This window comes from Sorex fumeus, unplaced genomic scaffold, assembly GCF_029834395.1.
Source record: "Sorex fumeus unplaced genomic scaffold, SorFum_2.1 ptg000007l, whole genome shotgun sequence".
NCBI lineage: Eukaryota > Metazoa > Chordata > Mammalia > Eulipotyphla > Soricidae > Sorex > Sorex fumeus.
Window position 1 is genome coordinate 10740612 of NW_026606064.1, and position 14793 is coordinate 10755404.

The 14793-nt window shown below is 54.4% G+C and overlaps 1 protein-coding gene and 1 pseudogene across 1 annotated transcript in view; one reads left to right on the forward strand and one right to left on the reverse strand.

The window, feature by feature from the left end:
* Window positions 1-14793, reverse strand: part of TSPAN18 (tetraspanin 18) — a 122651-nt gene that overhangs the window by 34641 nt on the left and 73217 nt on the right. The window contains exon 2 of the mRNA XM_056138356.1: window positions 14265-14389. The gene's annotated coding sequence lies outside the window, so the exon portion shown is untranslated. The remainder of the gene's footprint in view (window positions 1-14264; window positions 14390-14793) is intronic.
* LOC130017545 (uncharacterized) lies at window positions 6180-6322 on the forward strand (annotated as a pseudogene).

Genomic DNA, 14793 nt, shown 5'->3' on the forward strand with positions numbered 1-14793 from the left:
ATGGCAGAGACGGAGCTAGTGAGGGTCGGCGGGGAGGGTGATTCCGGGGTGGGGGCCAAACTGCAGGCAGCCCCCAGCGCTTTCGGCTGCAGATGCCTGGATTGCTCCCAGCCAGAAAAGATGGCTTGACAATTAATATGATTTTATCCTTCATCATTTTACCATCCATACCAAGTTTCTCTCCCCAGGCTGAGAAGCCCAGGGCCCGGAAAAGGTCCTAAGGCCCTACAGGCTCCCACAGCCAGCTGTAAAGCTCTTCTGGGGACCCGGGCTCTCCAGAAAAGTGGGCAAAGTGACCCCGACGACCCGTGGCAGTGACATCAAAGAGTGGAGTCCGGGCGGCTTTCCAGGGCCCTGCTGGGCAAGGAGCCTCGTGGAGGATGCAGGCTGGGGTCCAGGGGCTGCTCTCAAGGTCCCCTGCTTTCACACAGGGCCTGTTCCCAGCCCTGGGGCAGACCCAGCTGCGGTGGGGGGGGAGTGACTCCTGTGGGCTGTCCCAAGGGCTCCCCCACTTGGCCGGCAAAGCAAAACAGGGACACCCCCCCCGCCCCCCGCCAACTCCCAGTTACCGGGGCCACTTCCCTGGTTCTCTGCCTCTGAGTAGGAGCAGAGTTGTGGATCTCGTCCAGGGCACAGGCCTGGTCTAGTGGTCTGGGACTCCAAGGGGAGCAGCGCCCTCTGGTCCTGTTCTGAGCTGTCGAGGATTCAAATGGTCTACAAGGCTGGCAGGGGCGAGGGGCTTGTGACCGGCTGCTGCCTCCCCTCTCCTCTCCTGCCTGTCCAGTACCCACCAGGAAGAATTCCCAGGCCTGAGAGGGCTGGAAAGACAGGCTATTGGGTATCCCTGACCTTGGTAGAGCAAGGCTGGTGAGTACACACACACACACACACACACACACACACACACACACACACTGCCCCCAGGTGCTAAGTATCCCGCTTGTTCCCGGCCCCCTCAAGCTCCCTGGTCCCCATTACCCCCTGGTCTCAGAAGGTCATGTGGGAAGAGGGGAGCGGGGCCGGGCTCCATCCTGGGGGTGACTGCTCATTCTCGGAGCTTCCTTTCACTCATCTGTGAAATGGGTGGCCCATGGCTGTCTCACAGCTGTGGGGGAATAATGTCGGGGCAGGCAGGGCCGAGGCAGGGGTGTCTGAGCACTTTGCTGGTTCCTCCAGACTGGAAGGAGTCCCCCTACCCCAACCCTGTACATGCACGTGTAAATGCATGTGCGCGCGCACACACACACACACACACACACACACACACACACACACACACCCTAGAATGCTGGCTTCCAGGGGTCTAGGTGGGCTCCTCTGACACAGAGCTGTCCCCGCCCCTGCCATGCCAAGGCCCAAGACTGGCACTAAGTTGACACTCAGCTGCCTCTAGTTGTGGGCGGCTCATTGCTGAGAAATGATGATGATGATGATGATGATGATGAAGATGGGGCAGAGGGGGAGGGCTCCATGGGCATAGCACAGGCTCCACATGTGGGGCCTCTGGGTCAGACCCCTAGCTCTGTGTGGTTCCCTAAATACCCACAGTAGTGACCCCTGGACCCTGGAGCACGGCTAGGTGTGATCCAAAGCTACAAGACAAGCCAACAGAAGCTTGGCTCTCCGCCATTCCCAGGCACGCAGGCCCTGAGCACCGACTCCATACAAGTCCCTGTAGGCAGAAATGGTCTGAGCTTCTGGACAAGTCTGTAAGCAGCAGCAGCCCACTGCTGCTGAGGGCCATGGGGTCTGGACTACCTCAGTCTCTAGAAGCCCTATGATTTAGAATCGCTTGGATGAGGCACCCTGAACCACCAAAGAGAATACCTACCTGTGCAGTGGAGGAACATGAAGCACCTCAGAACGGAAACCACATGCCTCCGACACTCTCAGCCCCTCCTTAACTTCCTCTGCCCTCTTCCTCCAGGAAGCCGGGTTGGTATCTCCCCAGACACTACTAGATGCCACAGGGCAGATGACATTTATATCAGCTCACTGGGTTACTCTCACCCTACCAGAACACTCAGCCTGTGGTACTCTCATTCTCTGGTTCAAGGCTGCCTCCTCCATCAGACTGGAAACTCCTCCATCAGACTGGGAACTCCTGGAGACCAGAGGACTAGTGTCCCATCTTAGCTCACGGTTTAAAAGGTCAATTTCCTGGAACACCTATGGTGAGCATTCATTTCCAGGACATCTGATGGCCGTGTGGTCGTGGGCAAGCCACTTGGTCTCTTGGTTTCCTCCTATGAATACGAAGACTCTCTACCCCATAAGGCTGGAGTGAAGCCTAAGTAGGTCAGTAATTCACGTAAGAGAGAGCCCAGCACAGAGATCAGTGTGATGTAAATCAGTTTCTTTTAAAAAAATGTTGTGTGTGGACCCACCAGCCTTGTTCTAGCAACTCACAACTAAATCTCCAAGGAGATACAAGCCACATCGCTAAAATCCATGGACACACTGGTGTCCCGGCCAAGACCTCTGGGCACCAGCGCCAGGAGAGGGTGGGCCGAGTCCCCGCCCTGCTGAAGCCCTGGTGGCCTTGCTCATGTCCCCCCACAGCTGTGGCCAAAGGCCCGACCCCACCACCTCACGCCTAAGTTCTTCAGAGACGCCAAACTGTTGAAAATTCCAAATAGAGCGGGTTTTCAGCCTAAGATCTCTAGTGTCTTTTGGGAGTGGGGGCGGGCAGCCTCCCCCTCCCCCTCTATACAACCCACTTTGAAAGTCCCAGCAGTCATGCCCACCTCCGACAGCCTCCACCATGTAAACTCATGTGCCCAGTTCTATAGATCCTGAAATTTATATATTTTTGCTTTTTGGGATCACACCCAGTGAGCTCAGGAGTTGCTCCTGGCTCTTCACTCAGGAATTACTCCTGGTAGTGCTCGATGGACCATATGGGATGCCGGGGATCGAACCTGGGTCAGTCACTTGCAAGGCAAAGGCCCTCCCTGCTGTACTATGGCTCTGGCCCCTAGATTCTGAAGTTTCTAGACTTCACAGTCACATAGGCGGCCACATGACACCTCCAAATTCCATGATACTGACAGCAAAGTAGGAGCCCAGAAAATTAGAGGAGAAAGTAAAACAGAAGCCAACTAAACTCAACAAACCAAAACAGTAACGGACGACGGCTCAATTAGCAGCAAACAGCTTAATAAATCTTTAGACAAGGACTTAATGATTCCATGGTAAGATATATCAAGTTCCACAAATTTTTTTATTTTTGCTTTTTTTGGGTCACACCCGGCGATGCATAGGGGTTACTCCTGGCTCTGCACTCAGGAGTTACTCCTGGCGGTGCTCAGGGGACCATATGGGATGCTGGGAATCGAACCTGCTGGCAAACGCCCTACCCGCTGTGCTACCGCTCCAGCCCCAAATTTTTTTAAAAATAATTTTTTTTGGATTTTTGGGTCACACCCAGTATTGCTTAGGGTGTGCACTGCACTCAGGAATCACTCCTGGCAGTGCTCAGGGTACCCTATGGGATGCCAGGGATCAAACTCAAGTTGGCCACATACAAAGCAAACGCCCTACATGCTCTAAACTACCGCTCCAACCCCTGAGAAAGAACAAGGATTGTGCAATTTGCAGCAACATAGACGGAACTAGAGGACATCACTCCGAGTGAAGTCGCTGAGAAGGAAAGGGGCAGAGACAGAATGACCTCTCTCAAAGGTACCACCACGAGGTACCCACAAAGGGCAACATCATGGGAGAACTGACCACATGCCTGAACAGAGGGGAGGTTTGGGAGGGAGGGGAGCTGGGGTCCTTGGGGGAGGGAGGCGGGTACACTGGTGATGGGTGTGGTGTTGGGATTATGTGCATGAGAAACGGTTATTTAATAGCATTGCAAACCACAAAATCTCAATGGTTGAGAGAGGAGAGAAGGAGGGGGAGGTCCACTGGGGCTAATGTGTGCCCCTCTCAGGCTCTCACAGGGACTAGAGGGGCCATGCAGCAGGGAGAGGGGTGAGCCCAGCCCCGCACTCTGCACCCAGGGCTGTACTGACCGTGCACACATGCGGGCAGGCAGCAGGCGGTGGACACGTGCTGGGCGTCAGTCCTCCTTTTCATAGCTCGCTCTGTCTCAGAGCTGCCCTGTGAGGATGGTGCCGGCAAGGAACGAGATCAGGTCGCCCCCTATCCCCCACCCCTACACCCATGCCTGGGTCCTCATGGACTGTCTTTGGAGACAAGGCCCTTAGGACGGTCAGGAGAGTCAGATGAGGTCATAGGGCGGGGGCCCTGACCCTAGAGCATTAGTGCCCCCCTAAGAAAAGGAGGAGGAGGCATCCGAGGTCTCTGCCCTCCACATGCTAACAGACCCCTAGAGAAGAGCTGCAGAGGGCATCAGGGAAGAGAGCCCTAACCAGAAAGGACAATAGCCAGGGCCATTCATCTTGGACTTCTTGCTTCCAGAACCAAGAGAGAAACTCAGGGCCGTGCGGAGACCCCACGCCCGTGTGCTGCTGTGTTACACAGGGGACAGATGCAGGTGCGGCACCCGGCAGAGCTGTGTCCACACTCAACACCCAGCATGCAGCCAAGCGGGAAGGTGACCCAACTCACGTGCACCTGCTGCAATCAGGTCTAGAAGGGAGGGGTGGGGGAAGGGTGGGCACCCCCGGAGGGAGGCAGGGGCTGAAGCAGCAGGGACCAGCCCCTCCTGGGGGGTCAGGGGAAGGAATGCAGGAAGCCAAACCTTCAGACTTCCTGCTTCCTCGGGACCTGCCGCCTGGGCTCCTCCCACTGCTGAGCGTCCAGGCTCTGGGGGAGGGGTGGGGGGGTGAGGCTGGGCAGGGCTGCGGCAGGCAGTGCTCTGCCCCCTGGAAGGCGGCACACTCCCGGTTCCGCCTGTCACTTCCAGGTGGTGCCGCAGAGAGAATAAGCTGCCAAGAGGATGTTCTTCCCAAGGGCTCCCTCCAGCTTGAAGCCAGAGCCAGAGGACTGCCCATTAGAAGACACTCTCCCCCAGCAGCTCTGCCTCTTAATTCCTATTCATGTCCCGACTCTGACATCACCTCCGCCAAGAAACTCTCCTGGGCTCCCGATACCCCCTCCCTGGGGTCTTGTCCACAGAACGCAGCACAACGGATGTGAGTTATAGCTTGTCTTGCTGCAAAAAGGTGTCTCCCCTCCCCTCTCAACTGACGTGAGGCCTTGGAATTGTGCGGGTGTTTAAGGACGTGTTTGAAATCAGAGACACCCGCCGACCTGTGTGACGGCAGCGTGAGTGCCTGCATGTCTCTCAGCCTCAGTTTCCCCAGCAGTGCAATGATCCTCAGAGGGTGTCGCGCACAGGAAGACAGTCCCAAGGCTGAAGCAGCATACAGGGGTCTCTTGGGAGAGTGGCAGTGGGGAACCCAGCCTGGGGGGAGTGAGTAAGGTCCCTGAGGCACTGAATCCCTCAGGAATCTCCTTTGCTCACACTTGGTGTCTCTCTGTATGTCCTCCAAGTTCTCACAAACCTCACTCACCCCTGACCTGGGGCCCACAGGCCTGCCCGGCCCCACTGGGGTGCACTGGGTGCAGTACCTGGGGGGCATGTCCTCGAAAGGCCACATCTATAGAGACAGAGAGTAGATTGCAGAGGGTGGGCTGTGAGGAGCTAGAGGGGACCGGGTATGAATGGCAATGGGGGGGAGGGGAGGGGGTCAGGTTTCTCTGGGGGGAAATGATGGAAATTTTCTAAAATTAGCCCAGCCCTGAGGTTCCAGCCTTGTAAATCTACTACAAATCATCGAGTCATATGCTTACAATGAGCGGATTTTATGGTGCGTAAATTATACCTCCATAAAGCTATTAGAAACCAAAAACACAATAGCAACAGGGAGGCAGGAGGGGGCTGGGGGACTGTCAGTGTGGGTGGAGCCCCCTGCTGTGTCCAGAGTGGGGGTAAATATGATGCCACCCCCCCACACACACACATACACACCCCCATGTTCTTATTATTTCTTGGCCCTGTAAGATGATGTAAGGAAAAGAGCACAGACCCGGCACCTAAGTGCATTTGGCTGACGGCTGGCGCTCAGTTTTACCTCCTAGAATGCTGGTTCGACCTCGGCCTCTGCCTGTCCCCCAAGCACCTGTCCCCCATAGTCACCTCAAGCACCCGGCTGGGAGTAGCCCCTTAGTCCTGCTGGGCGTGGCTGGAAAACCAAAACTACGTCTACGGCCATACCACCCTGAACGCGCCCGATCTCGTCTGATCTCGGAAGCTAAGCAGGGTCGGGCCTGGTTAGTACTTGGATGGGAGACTGAAACCCACCAACCAAAAACCCTGGAAGGGAAGTCCAGGCCGGTGAGGTGGGACCCTGCAGAGATGGGCGTACTGATGGGGTGGGCAACAGCAGCTCCTGGAGCTGAGGTGGGGCGCCTCAGGCAGCTCGTGGTCTGGGGTCTCTGAGGCAGGAGGAAGGCCAAGGCTGTGGCCTGACCTTGTCTCCATGGACAATGAGTCTCCAAGGACTCATGTGGGCCCCCACCGAGCGCCACAGGCCAGGGCGTGAAAGGTGGTTAGTGTGGGCTGCCCTAGAGATGGGGGCCTAAGGGGTTTGTCTGTACCAGCCATGGGGGTCTCAGGGCTGAGGGGTGGGAGGCACTTGACTGTGTGGAGCAGACACCCCCCCACGCCCAGGAACTATCACATTCAGGGGCACAATTGAAGTTGTTTCTTTTGTTGTTGTTGCTTTTGGGTCAGACCCAGTGATGCTTAGGGGTTACTCCTGGCTCTGCACTCAGGACTTACTCCTGGTGTTGCTAGGCGGGACCATATGGGATGCTGGGAATCGAACGCAGGTCGGCGGCGTGCAAGGCAAACACTCTACCAGCTTGCTATAGCTCCAGCCCCACCATTGAAGATTTTTAAGTCTAATTTTTGCAAGAAAGTGGTGAGGCAGGCAGGTAGATAGGGAAAGGGTGACCACGGCAATAGAATTCCTGGGAAGTAATAACCAAGCGCCCTAAGGCGGTCGGACACAGAGTTCCTGTGCGTTGGGGTGAGTCGGGGAGCCCTCCCTGAGGGGTTCCCTGGAGACCAGAAAGGCTGGGTGGCGAGGGGGAGACAGTTGGGTTGGAGGCACTCTGCGAGCGACAGATAAGTGGAGCCCGGAGAGATGCAGGGGTGCTCACACCAGCAGTCCCCCGAGAAATCCTCTGGAGATCAGAGAAGGAAAGTGGGACCCGAGTGGTCCAAGCCCCTGTTCCCAGCACCCTGTGGTGCCAGGCACCCTGAGGTGAGCCTGAGATTTGGCCTGTGCATGTCACTGGAGGGGTTGCTGCCCAGTCCAGCACAGAGACCCACTACCCACAGCTCCTTGCAGTACCCTGAGACTTGGCCAATGAGCTCATCTGGGGGGCCCTTAGGGGCTCAGGTCCAGGACCCCCCAAAAGGGGTGGACCCCCAAAGTTACTCTAGGGCTGGAATCCTCCCTCCCCATGGGTCTCCTGGGCAGAGGGGGCACAGCAGGGTGAAATCAGAGGGAGAGATCAGAGCCACGACACATTGTGTGTCCCTGGTTGGGGCTTTGGGGTGCACAACTGCTCGGAGCCCAAGACAGGCCGGGCCTCGGGATTTGGCCTGTGCATGTCACTGGAGGGATTGCCGCCCAGTCCAGCACAGAGGCCCACTACCCACAGCTCCTTGCGGCACCCTGAGACTTGGCCAATGAACTCAAGGTGACCCCTGAGGTGACCCCTCCAGAAGAGGGAAGGGAGGGGTGGAGACGGGGGTCCCTGGTGCCAGGCCTTCTGGTCTGGATGCCAATTCAACAGCCATCAACCCGGTCACTGTCCCTTCCTAACAAGGTACCTGATCCCCCGCCGCCCCCTTGGTGAGAAAAGAGAAAGGTGGAAAGTTCCAGACTTGGGAAGCTCCACATCCAAATAGAAAGTTGCAGGGGGAGGGCTGGGGGGGGGGCAGGGGTGGGAGGTACCTGGACTAGGGTACAAGAAGGAGCTGGCTGGGGGAGGGGCGTCTGCCCTTCATTCACATCCTCCCAGGTCACTGGGTTTGTTCAGGAGGGCAGATCGTTTCTGTTAATGATTTCTTAAAAGTAATTTTTACCCTCACTTAAAAATGCAAAGCAGTTGGCAGAAGTCCCTGGGGGAAGAGAGAAGTCCCTGCGCAGAAAGAGCTGGTGGGGTGGCTGGACCTTCCTTAAGCCCCTCCCTGGCTCCTTCTCTGTTAGTCTTTTAACACCCGGATTCAAAGACTGCTCCTCGCATAGCGGGGGTGGGAGGGGGGGGTGAGAGGCTCTTCATGCTGCAAGAAAACAGGACTGACTAGAGACTAAACAACACGCTCAGGGTCACCCTGGGAGCTGGGGTCAGAGTTCTGTGCCTGCACCTTCAGATCTCAGATCATGGGGAGCTTTGATGGGCTACTGGTGCATTGGAGAGTGGAGACTGGCTGGTTCTCTTGGAGATTGGCTGGTTCTCTCTACATATCTGTGCACGCTCCAGTTTGCACCCAGGTCTCTAAGCCAGGCCCTTCCCAGGCTGCAACAAAACTCTGGGTCAAGACCAGGACCGAGTCTATCCCTACAACCTGGCTGGAATGAGATGCTGGCTGGTGGATACCCAGGGGAGAGTCCTCCCTCCAGGGGTCTCCCAGGGGAGAGGGGCAGGGCCCTCACTTTCAATTCCCAGAAGAAATACATCTACCAAGCCAGACACATTGTCAGAAGGCGATAGATAGTTTTTGGTAGGAGAAATGAATTATTAAGACTTCGGTAGAAGAAATGGGTGACTAACTCACTGGTTGAAGAAATGAATGCTTAGGACATGGGTAGAAGAAATGAGTTAGTAAGCTGGTGGTAAGAGAAATGAATGACTGAGATGCTGGGGGGGGGGGAGGAGGAGTAAATCAATGACCAAGCCAATGGTAAAAGAAAGGAATGGACAAGTCATGGATAGAAGGAGTGAATAACTAAGACATTGGCAGAGAAATGTCTTAGTGTGACGAAGACAGGGATAGGAGAAATGAGCGGCTTAATCCAGGGAAAGAAGAAAAGAATGGCCACAGCAGGTCCCCGACATACGAAAGACATAGGATGAAAGGCGTGAGAACGATATGCACAAACCACACTTGAGACTTGTGAATTTTGCATTTCCCGTACTAGTCGCGGTGCTCTCGCACCAGGCAGGCAGCGGCGAAAGGACCCCATCATGCGTGCCCTCCCAAGGGTGGCCAGCCCCTTGCCCGCAGGCCCCCATCCCAGCTGTCTCCAGGTGGCCCTGTGACTGGAGCGCCCCCAGCACCCAGCAGTTCACTTGAGCTCGGTCACCGTGAGCACCCAGCTCCACCCTGCCTGTCACTTTCGGTGCCACAGTCAATGAGTGCGAAGAGGTCGCCCACACTTGATTATCGTGCGGGCTCCGATAAGATGGTGGGTGTCGGGGCACGTTTAAGGACGTGAGACTCAGATGTTCAGGAGGTGTGACCCACTGTATTTTCGACTTCCTGGTATCTTCAGCCTGAGACGGATTTTTGCGAGCATACCCTGTGAGGTAGAGCTGCAGAAGTCACAGGGTAGAGAGGCTGGGGACTCGCGGAGTGGGGGGCCCAGGGTAGGGGTTGGGAGACGTGGTTGATGGAAATCAAACAAGGGACAGATCTTAGAAACCGTCTGGCCACAGCTGCCTGGGAGGTGGTGCCAGAAGTCGGGCTTTTGATCATTTTGGAGCTGAGTAAATCTTTTTCAAATGAAATCACACACCCACACACTGCACCCGAAATGCATAACGGAGCTGTGGTGGGGTGCAGACGCTTGTGGGGGCTTCTGCTCCATCAGGGGGTGCTGCTTCCTTTCCCCTTCCCTCCAGAGGCCTGATGTGGTGGTGGTGGTGATGGCTCTGGGGTGGGGGAAGGCAGGCAGGCCCTTCCTGGTTCTCTGGGAGGCCGTTTAGAGCCAATAAACCCTTAAAGCAGCTCCAGAAACTTTCCCAGCAGTAAGGAGTGTGTGTGTGTGTGTGGGGGGGGGGGGGGGGGTGTAGGCTGAAATAATGTAGCAGAAAAACCAACTCTGGTCAGCTTTGGGGAGGGGATAGTGGGAACGGTCTCTGTGGGAAGGACCTCGGGTGGGGGGAAATTCTTTGGTATGTGAAATACCACTTGGAGCTACACTGTTGTGTAATTCACGTTTTCGGACACTGTGGGCACAGAAAACGAGGCACCCCCTTCTAGGGCGCTACCCAGCACTGTATCCCCCAGAAGGGCTCTACCGGGTGACCCAGTCCTCCTGCTTGTCCCTAAACTCCGCCTTTGCCCAAGCACCCACAAGGGGTAGATGGGTGTGGGTAGCTGGGTCCAGCATCCCTTTCTTCCTCCTTGGGTTTACAGATGGGGTACCAATCCCCTTACACTTCCAGCAACCGCCCCTCAACACTGACCAATCAACATATGCTGATTTTCTTCCTGCCTTCACTGATTGGTCAGCAGTGATCATGTGATTCCACCAGCCAATAAGTTTTAAGCTTGGAATTGACACTGTAATTCCTATGGAGTGATTGGTCAGCAGTGTTCATGTGACTCCAGAACAACCAATAAGCTTCAGCTCCGGAATGTATATTGTCATTCCTAGAGAGAAAGCTGATTTTCTTGGGTTGGCTTTGAAGTGGGGTGTGGGGTGGGTGTCACTCTGCTGGTCAGTGCCCTACTCAGAAGCTGGGAGAGCGAGAGAGCACATGTCAGGGACTGAGTGCCCCAGGACTGAAGCAGAGGGCTCAGAAAGGGGCCTTGGATTCAGCTCTGCCTCTTGGATCAACAGGTCCTGAATGGCCACTGTCACTGTCTCTGTCCTCCCGTTGTTCATCGATTTGCTCGAGCGGGCCCAGCAACGTCTCCATTGTGAGACTTTATTGTTACTGTGTTTGGCATATCGAATACGCCACGGGTAGCTTGCCAGGCTTTGCTGTGCGGGCGAGATACTCTCTGTAGCTTGTCAGGCTCTCTGAGAGGGGCGGAGGAATCGAACTCGGGTCGTGTATTGGAAACCAATAAAAAGTTTAAAATATTCTTGTTAGTTAGGTTTGAGTTGAGTGTCGGCTCTTAGCCCATCTGTCTGCCTTCCTTCAGCCTGAACCTCTCCTCACCGTGGTCTCCCCTGTGGCCAGTCTTTGGCCTTTGCTTACCCAGGCAGCAGATGAATCCATGGGCCTCCTGGACCCCAGGACTGTGCATGCATGAGCAACCTGACTGGGCGTCCCCTCAGTCAAGTGGGCTTTCTCAGCTACCTGACTCCTCCTGGGTTATTTTCAGGCTGAGTTAGTGAGATCCTCTGACCTTGTCTAAGTCCACTCACTGGCCCACCTCATTGGCTGTCAAAGGCAGATGTTATGAATGAACGAGTCCAGTCGCTCAGTGGAGAGAAAAGAGTGTCGGCAGGGCTTGGATCTCAAAAGTTCTGGGAGATGTTCCTGGCTCTCTTCCCTGCCCTCTCTAAATCTCAAAGTCCTGCATTTAAAGCGGGGATCAGACCATGACGCAGCTAATAGAACAACAGATGTCTGCAAAACTGACCACAGTAGTGGCTAGAGAGGCTGTGGGGCAACAGAAACTCTCAGTCGTGGTTGGTGGGGATGTGAAATGGCACAGCCACTCTGGGAGGCAGTCTGGAAGCTTCTTGAAAAGTTGTATGTACTGGGGCCAGAGAGATAGCACATCCAGTAAGGTATTTGCTTGCACATGATGACCAGAGTTTGATCCCTGGCTTCCCATGTAGTTCCCTGAGCACTGCCAGGAGTGAAATCTGAGTGCAGTGCTAGGCATAACCCTTGAGCATTGATTGCTAAGTGCAGCTCAAACACACACACACACACACACACACACACACACAAGCTACAAACTTGGGCCAGAGATAGCACAGAAGCAAAGGTGCTTGTCTTACGTCCTACCAATCCCAGTTGGAATCTCCAGCACCACATATGGTTCCGTGAGCACTGCTAGGGATCACTCCTGAGCACAGAACTAAGAATAGCCCCTGAACACTGCTAGTTGTGGTCACTCCCTACAAACTGTAGCACTGTAGCACTGTCCTCCCATTGTTCATCGATTTGCTCGAATGAGCCCAGTAACATCTCCATCGTGAGGTTTGTTGTTACTGTTTTGGCATATCGAATACATCATGGGTAGCTTGCCAGGCTTTGCCATGTTCGCCCTTCACAAACAAATGAACAAAAAGCTACACAGACTCCTACCATGTAATTCAGTCGTCAGGTGCCTAAGTATTTGCTCAATGATTAAAAGCATAACCATACAAAACCCAGCTCAAGAATGAAGTTTCCAGCAACTGTTCACCATGGCTCCCAACCAAAAGCCATGAGAACATCATTCAATCAGCAAGTGGGAAACACTTGGCAGCCTGCCCTCTAGAATAGCATTCAGCAAAGAAGGGAATTATCAAGTTCGAAAAGACATGGGGCACCCTTCAATGAAGGAAGCCAGCCTGAAGTAGGTGTTTAAGAAAACGTAAAACTGTGGAGAGGAAAAGAGAGAGAGGAGGAAGAGGGAGATGATATAAAAAAAAAAAGAACTGGGGTGATGGGAATAATCTCAGTTGGCAGAGTTCCCTAGTATCTTTACCTCCCTCTTTTTCCTTTGGTATAAAATTGTCATGGCCAGAATGAAGACTTCTAGCATACCTTGCAGCTAAGCAATGCACACACCCCATGCGGGTCAGTGGGACATGTGGAAGGGATGGGCATGCTCTCCTTCTCAGATTCCCCCTCTGGCTGACCAGAATGGAGAGAATGAGGGTGGGGAGGGAGGGATGCATAGTGCAGACCTGCCCCAGAGTGGGGGCGCTTCACAGGACAGGGGAAGCACAGACCCCTCATGTAGACCAGCCTTGTTTTTGTTTTGTTTTTGGGTCATGCACAGGGGTCACTCCTGGCTCATGCACTCAGGAATTACTCCTGGCAGTGCTCAGGGGACCATATGGGATGCTGGGACTTAAACCTGGGTTGCCTGAGTGCAAGGCAAACGCCCTACCCTCTGTGCTATCATTCCAGATAATTTTTATGTTTTTATTTTGTTTTTGGGTCACACCCGGCGATGCACAGGGGTCACTCCTGGCTCATGCACTCAGGAATTACTCCTGGGGGGTGCAGACCAAACTTGGAGGGGGATTTCATAAAACAGGGGGAACATGGACCCCCCCCATAATTTTTGTGTAGCAGAATCCTGATTCGAGCAGAATTTTACTTCAAAGTAAACCAAACTCTCTCTCATGGAAAGAACTGCTTTATGGAGTTTTTCCATAAAGAACTAAACCCATATTCCTGAAGATGGGACCTGCAAGGTTTTGTCATTAAGATTTTACATGAAATAGGTAGTGCATATTCAATTATTCCTTCATTCAACAGTATGCTGAGCAGAAGGGTAAAGAGGTGAGCGTTATCTAAGAACAAGACAGAACAAGACCCCTGCCTCGTGTTTCTGCCCCCAAGACCAGCCATCAGCACACGCAGTAGAGGAAGCCATGAGTGCAGACGTAGGTTAACAGCGCATGACTCTTGGGTTTTGATTTTCTGGCAGCTCTGTCCTGTGTGTGTGTGTGTGTGTGTGTGTGTGTGTGTGTGTGTGTGTGTGTTTATTTTGTTTTGCGGTCACACCGAGTAATACTCAGAGGTTATTCCTGGCTCTGCACTCAGGAATTACTTCTGGTAGACTCAGAGGAGAGAACTCAAGTCAGCCCCGTGCAAGGCAAACACCTGACCTGCTCTGGCCCCACCTGTCCTGTTTCAAAGCCTTTTTTCCTCATGTGACCTTTTCTGTTCCCTATAAACCCGAGAAGCAGGCGCTGTTGCTTCTTGGTATGACCCACGAGGAAGCTGGGGCAAGGGAAGTTTGAGGCTCTGCCCAGAGCCGCACACAGAGCTAGGAACTGGGGGAGGGGGGCAGGTCTGTCTGATGGTAGAGACTCAGCCGTGGGAGTCTCCTGCTAAAGAAGGGACTCAGGGGCTGGAGCGATAGCACAGCGGGTAGGGCATTTGCCTTGCACGTGGCCGACCCAGGGTTCAAATCCCAGCATCCCATAGGTACCCTGAGCACCACTAGGAGTAATTCCTGAGTGCATGAGCCAGGAGTAACCCCTGTGCATCATCGGGTGTGACCCAAAAAGAAAAAAACAAAAAAGGGGGGGAGGACTCAGACCGGGTTCAGGGATCCAGAAAACTGGGGTGCTCTGTGGTTGGAACTTCTAGGTGACAATAACAACCAACCAACACCCACCTGGCGCCACGCTCCTTACCTGGGTAGCCCGAGTCAGGTACTCTGAGGAAGAGCTCGCGCTGATGTTTCTGGAAATCACATGGGAGGGTGCAGGTGGCTTCGGTTCCGACTGCTACAAGCTTGGGGCTGCTCAGGTGAGCCCACCTGTTGGAAACAAGAAGAACCAGCCCTGAGTGCCAAGTGCAGCTGGGGGTGGCACCAGCTCAGGCTGCCCGAGGGAAGCAGGGCGACAAGGTCAAGCCTGCCGCAGTATGGGTGGGGGGCAGGGGAAGGCACCAGGGATGGGGTGTCATCACTAGGACCGGCAGTCAGCAGACAGACAGTTGACTGAAAACATCTGCCATGAGCACCATCATGCCAGGTGAGTTTTCCCAGAAATAATCGTGACACGCAACTGCCTGAAGGTGAATGTTCTGAATGAAAACTCATGTGCAGGAGAGACACACAAACAAATCTCGGACCTGAGCAACGTGCTGCAGAGATGGCCCTCTAGGAGTTCCGGCGGCCACCATTTTCTAGAAGTGGAGTGAGAAGCTCCAGGTATGAGT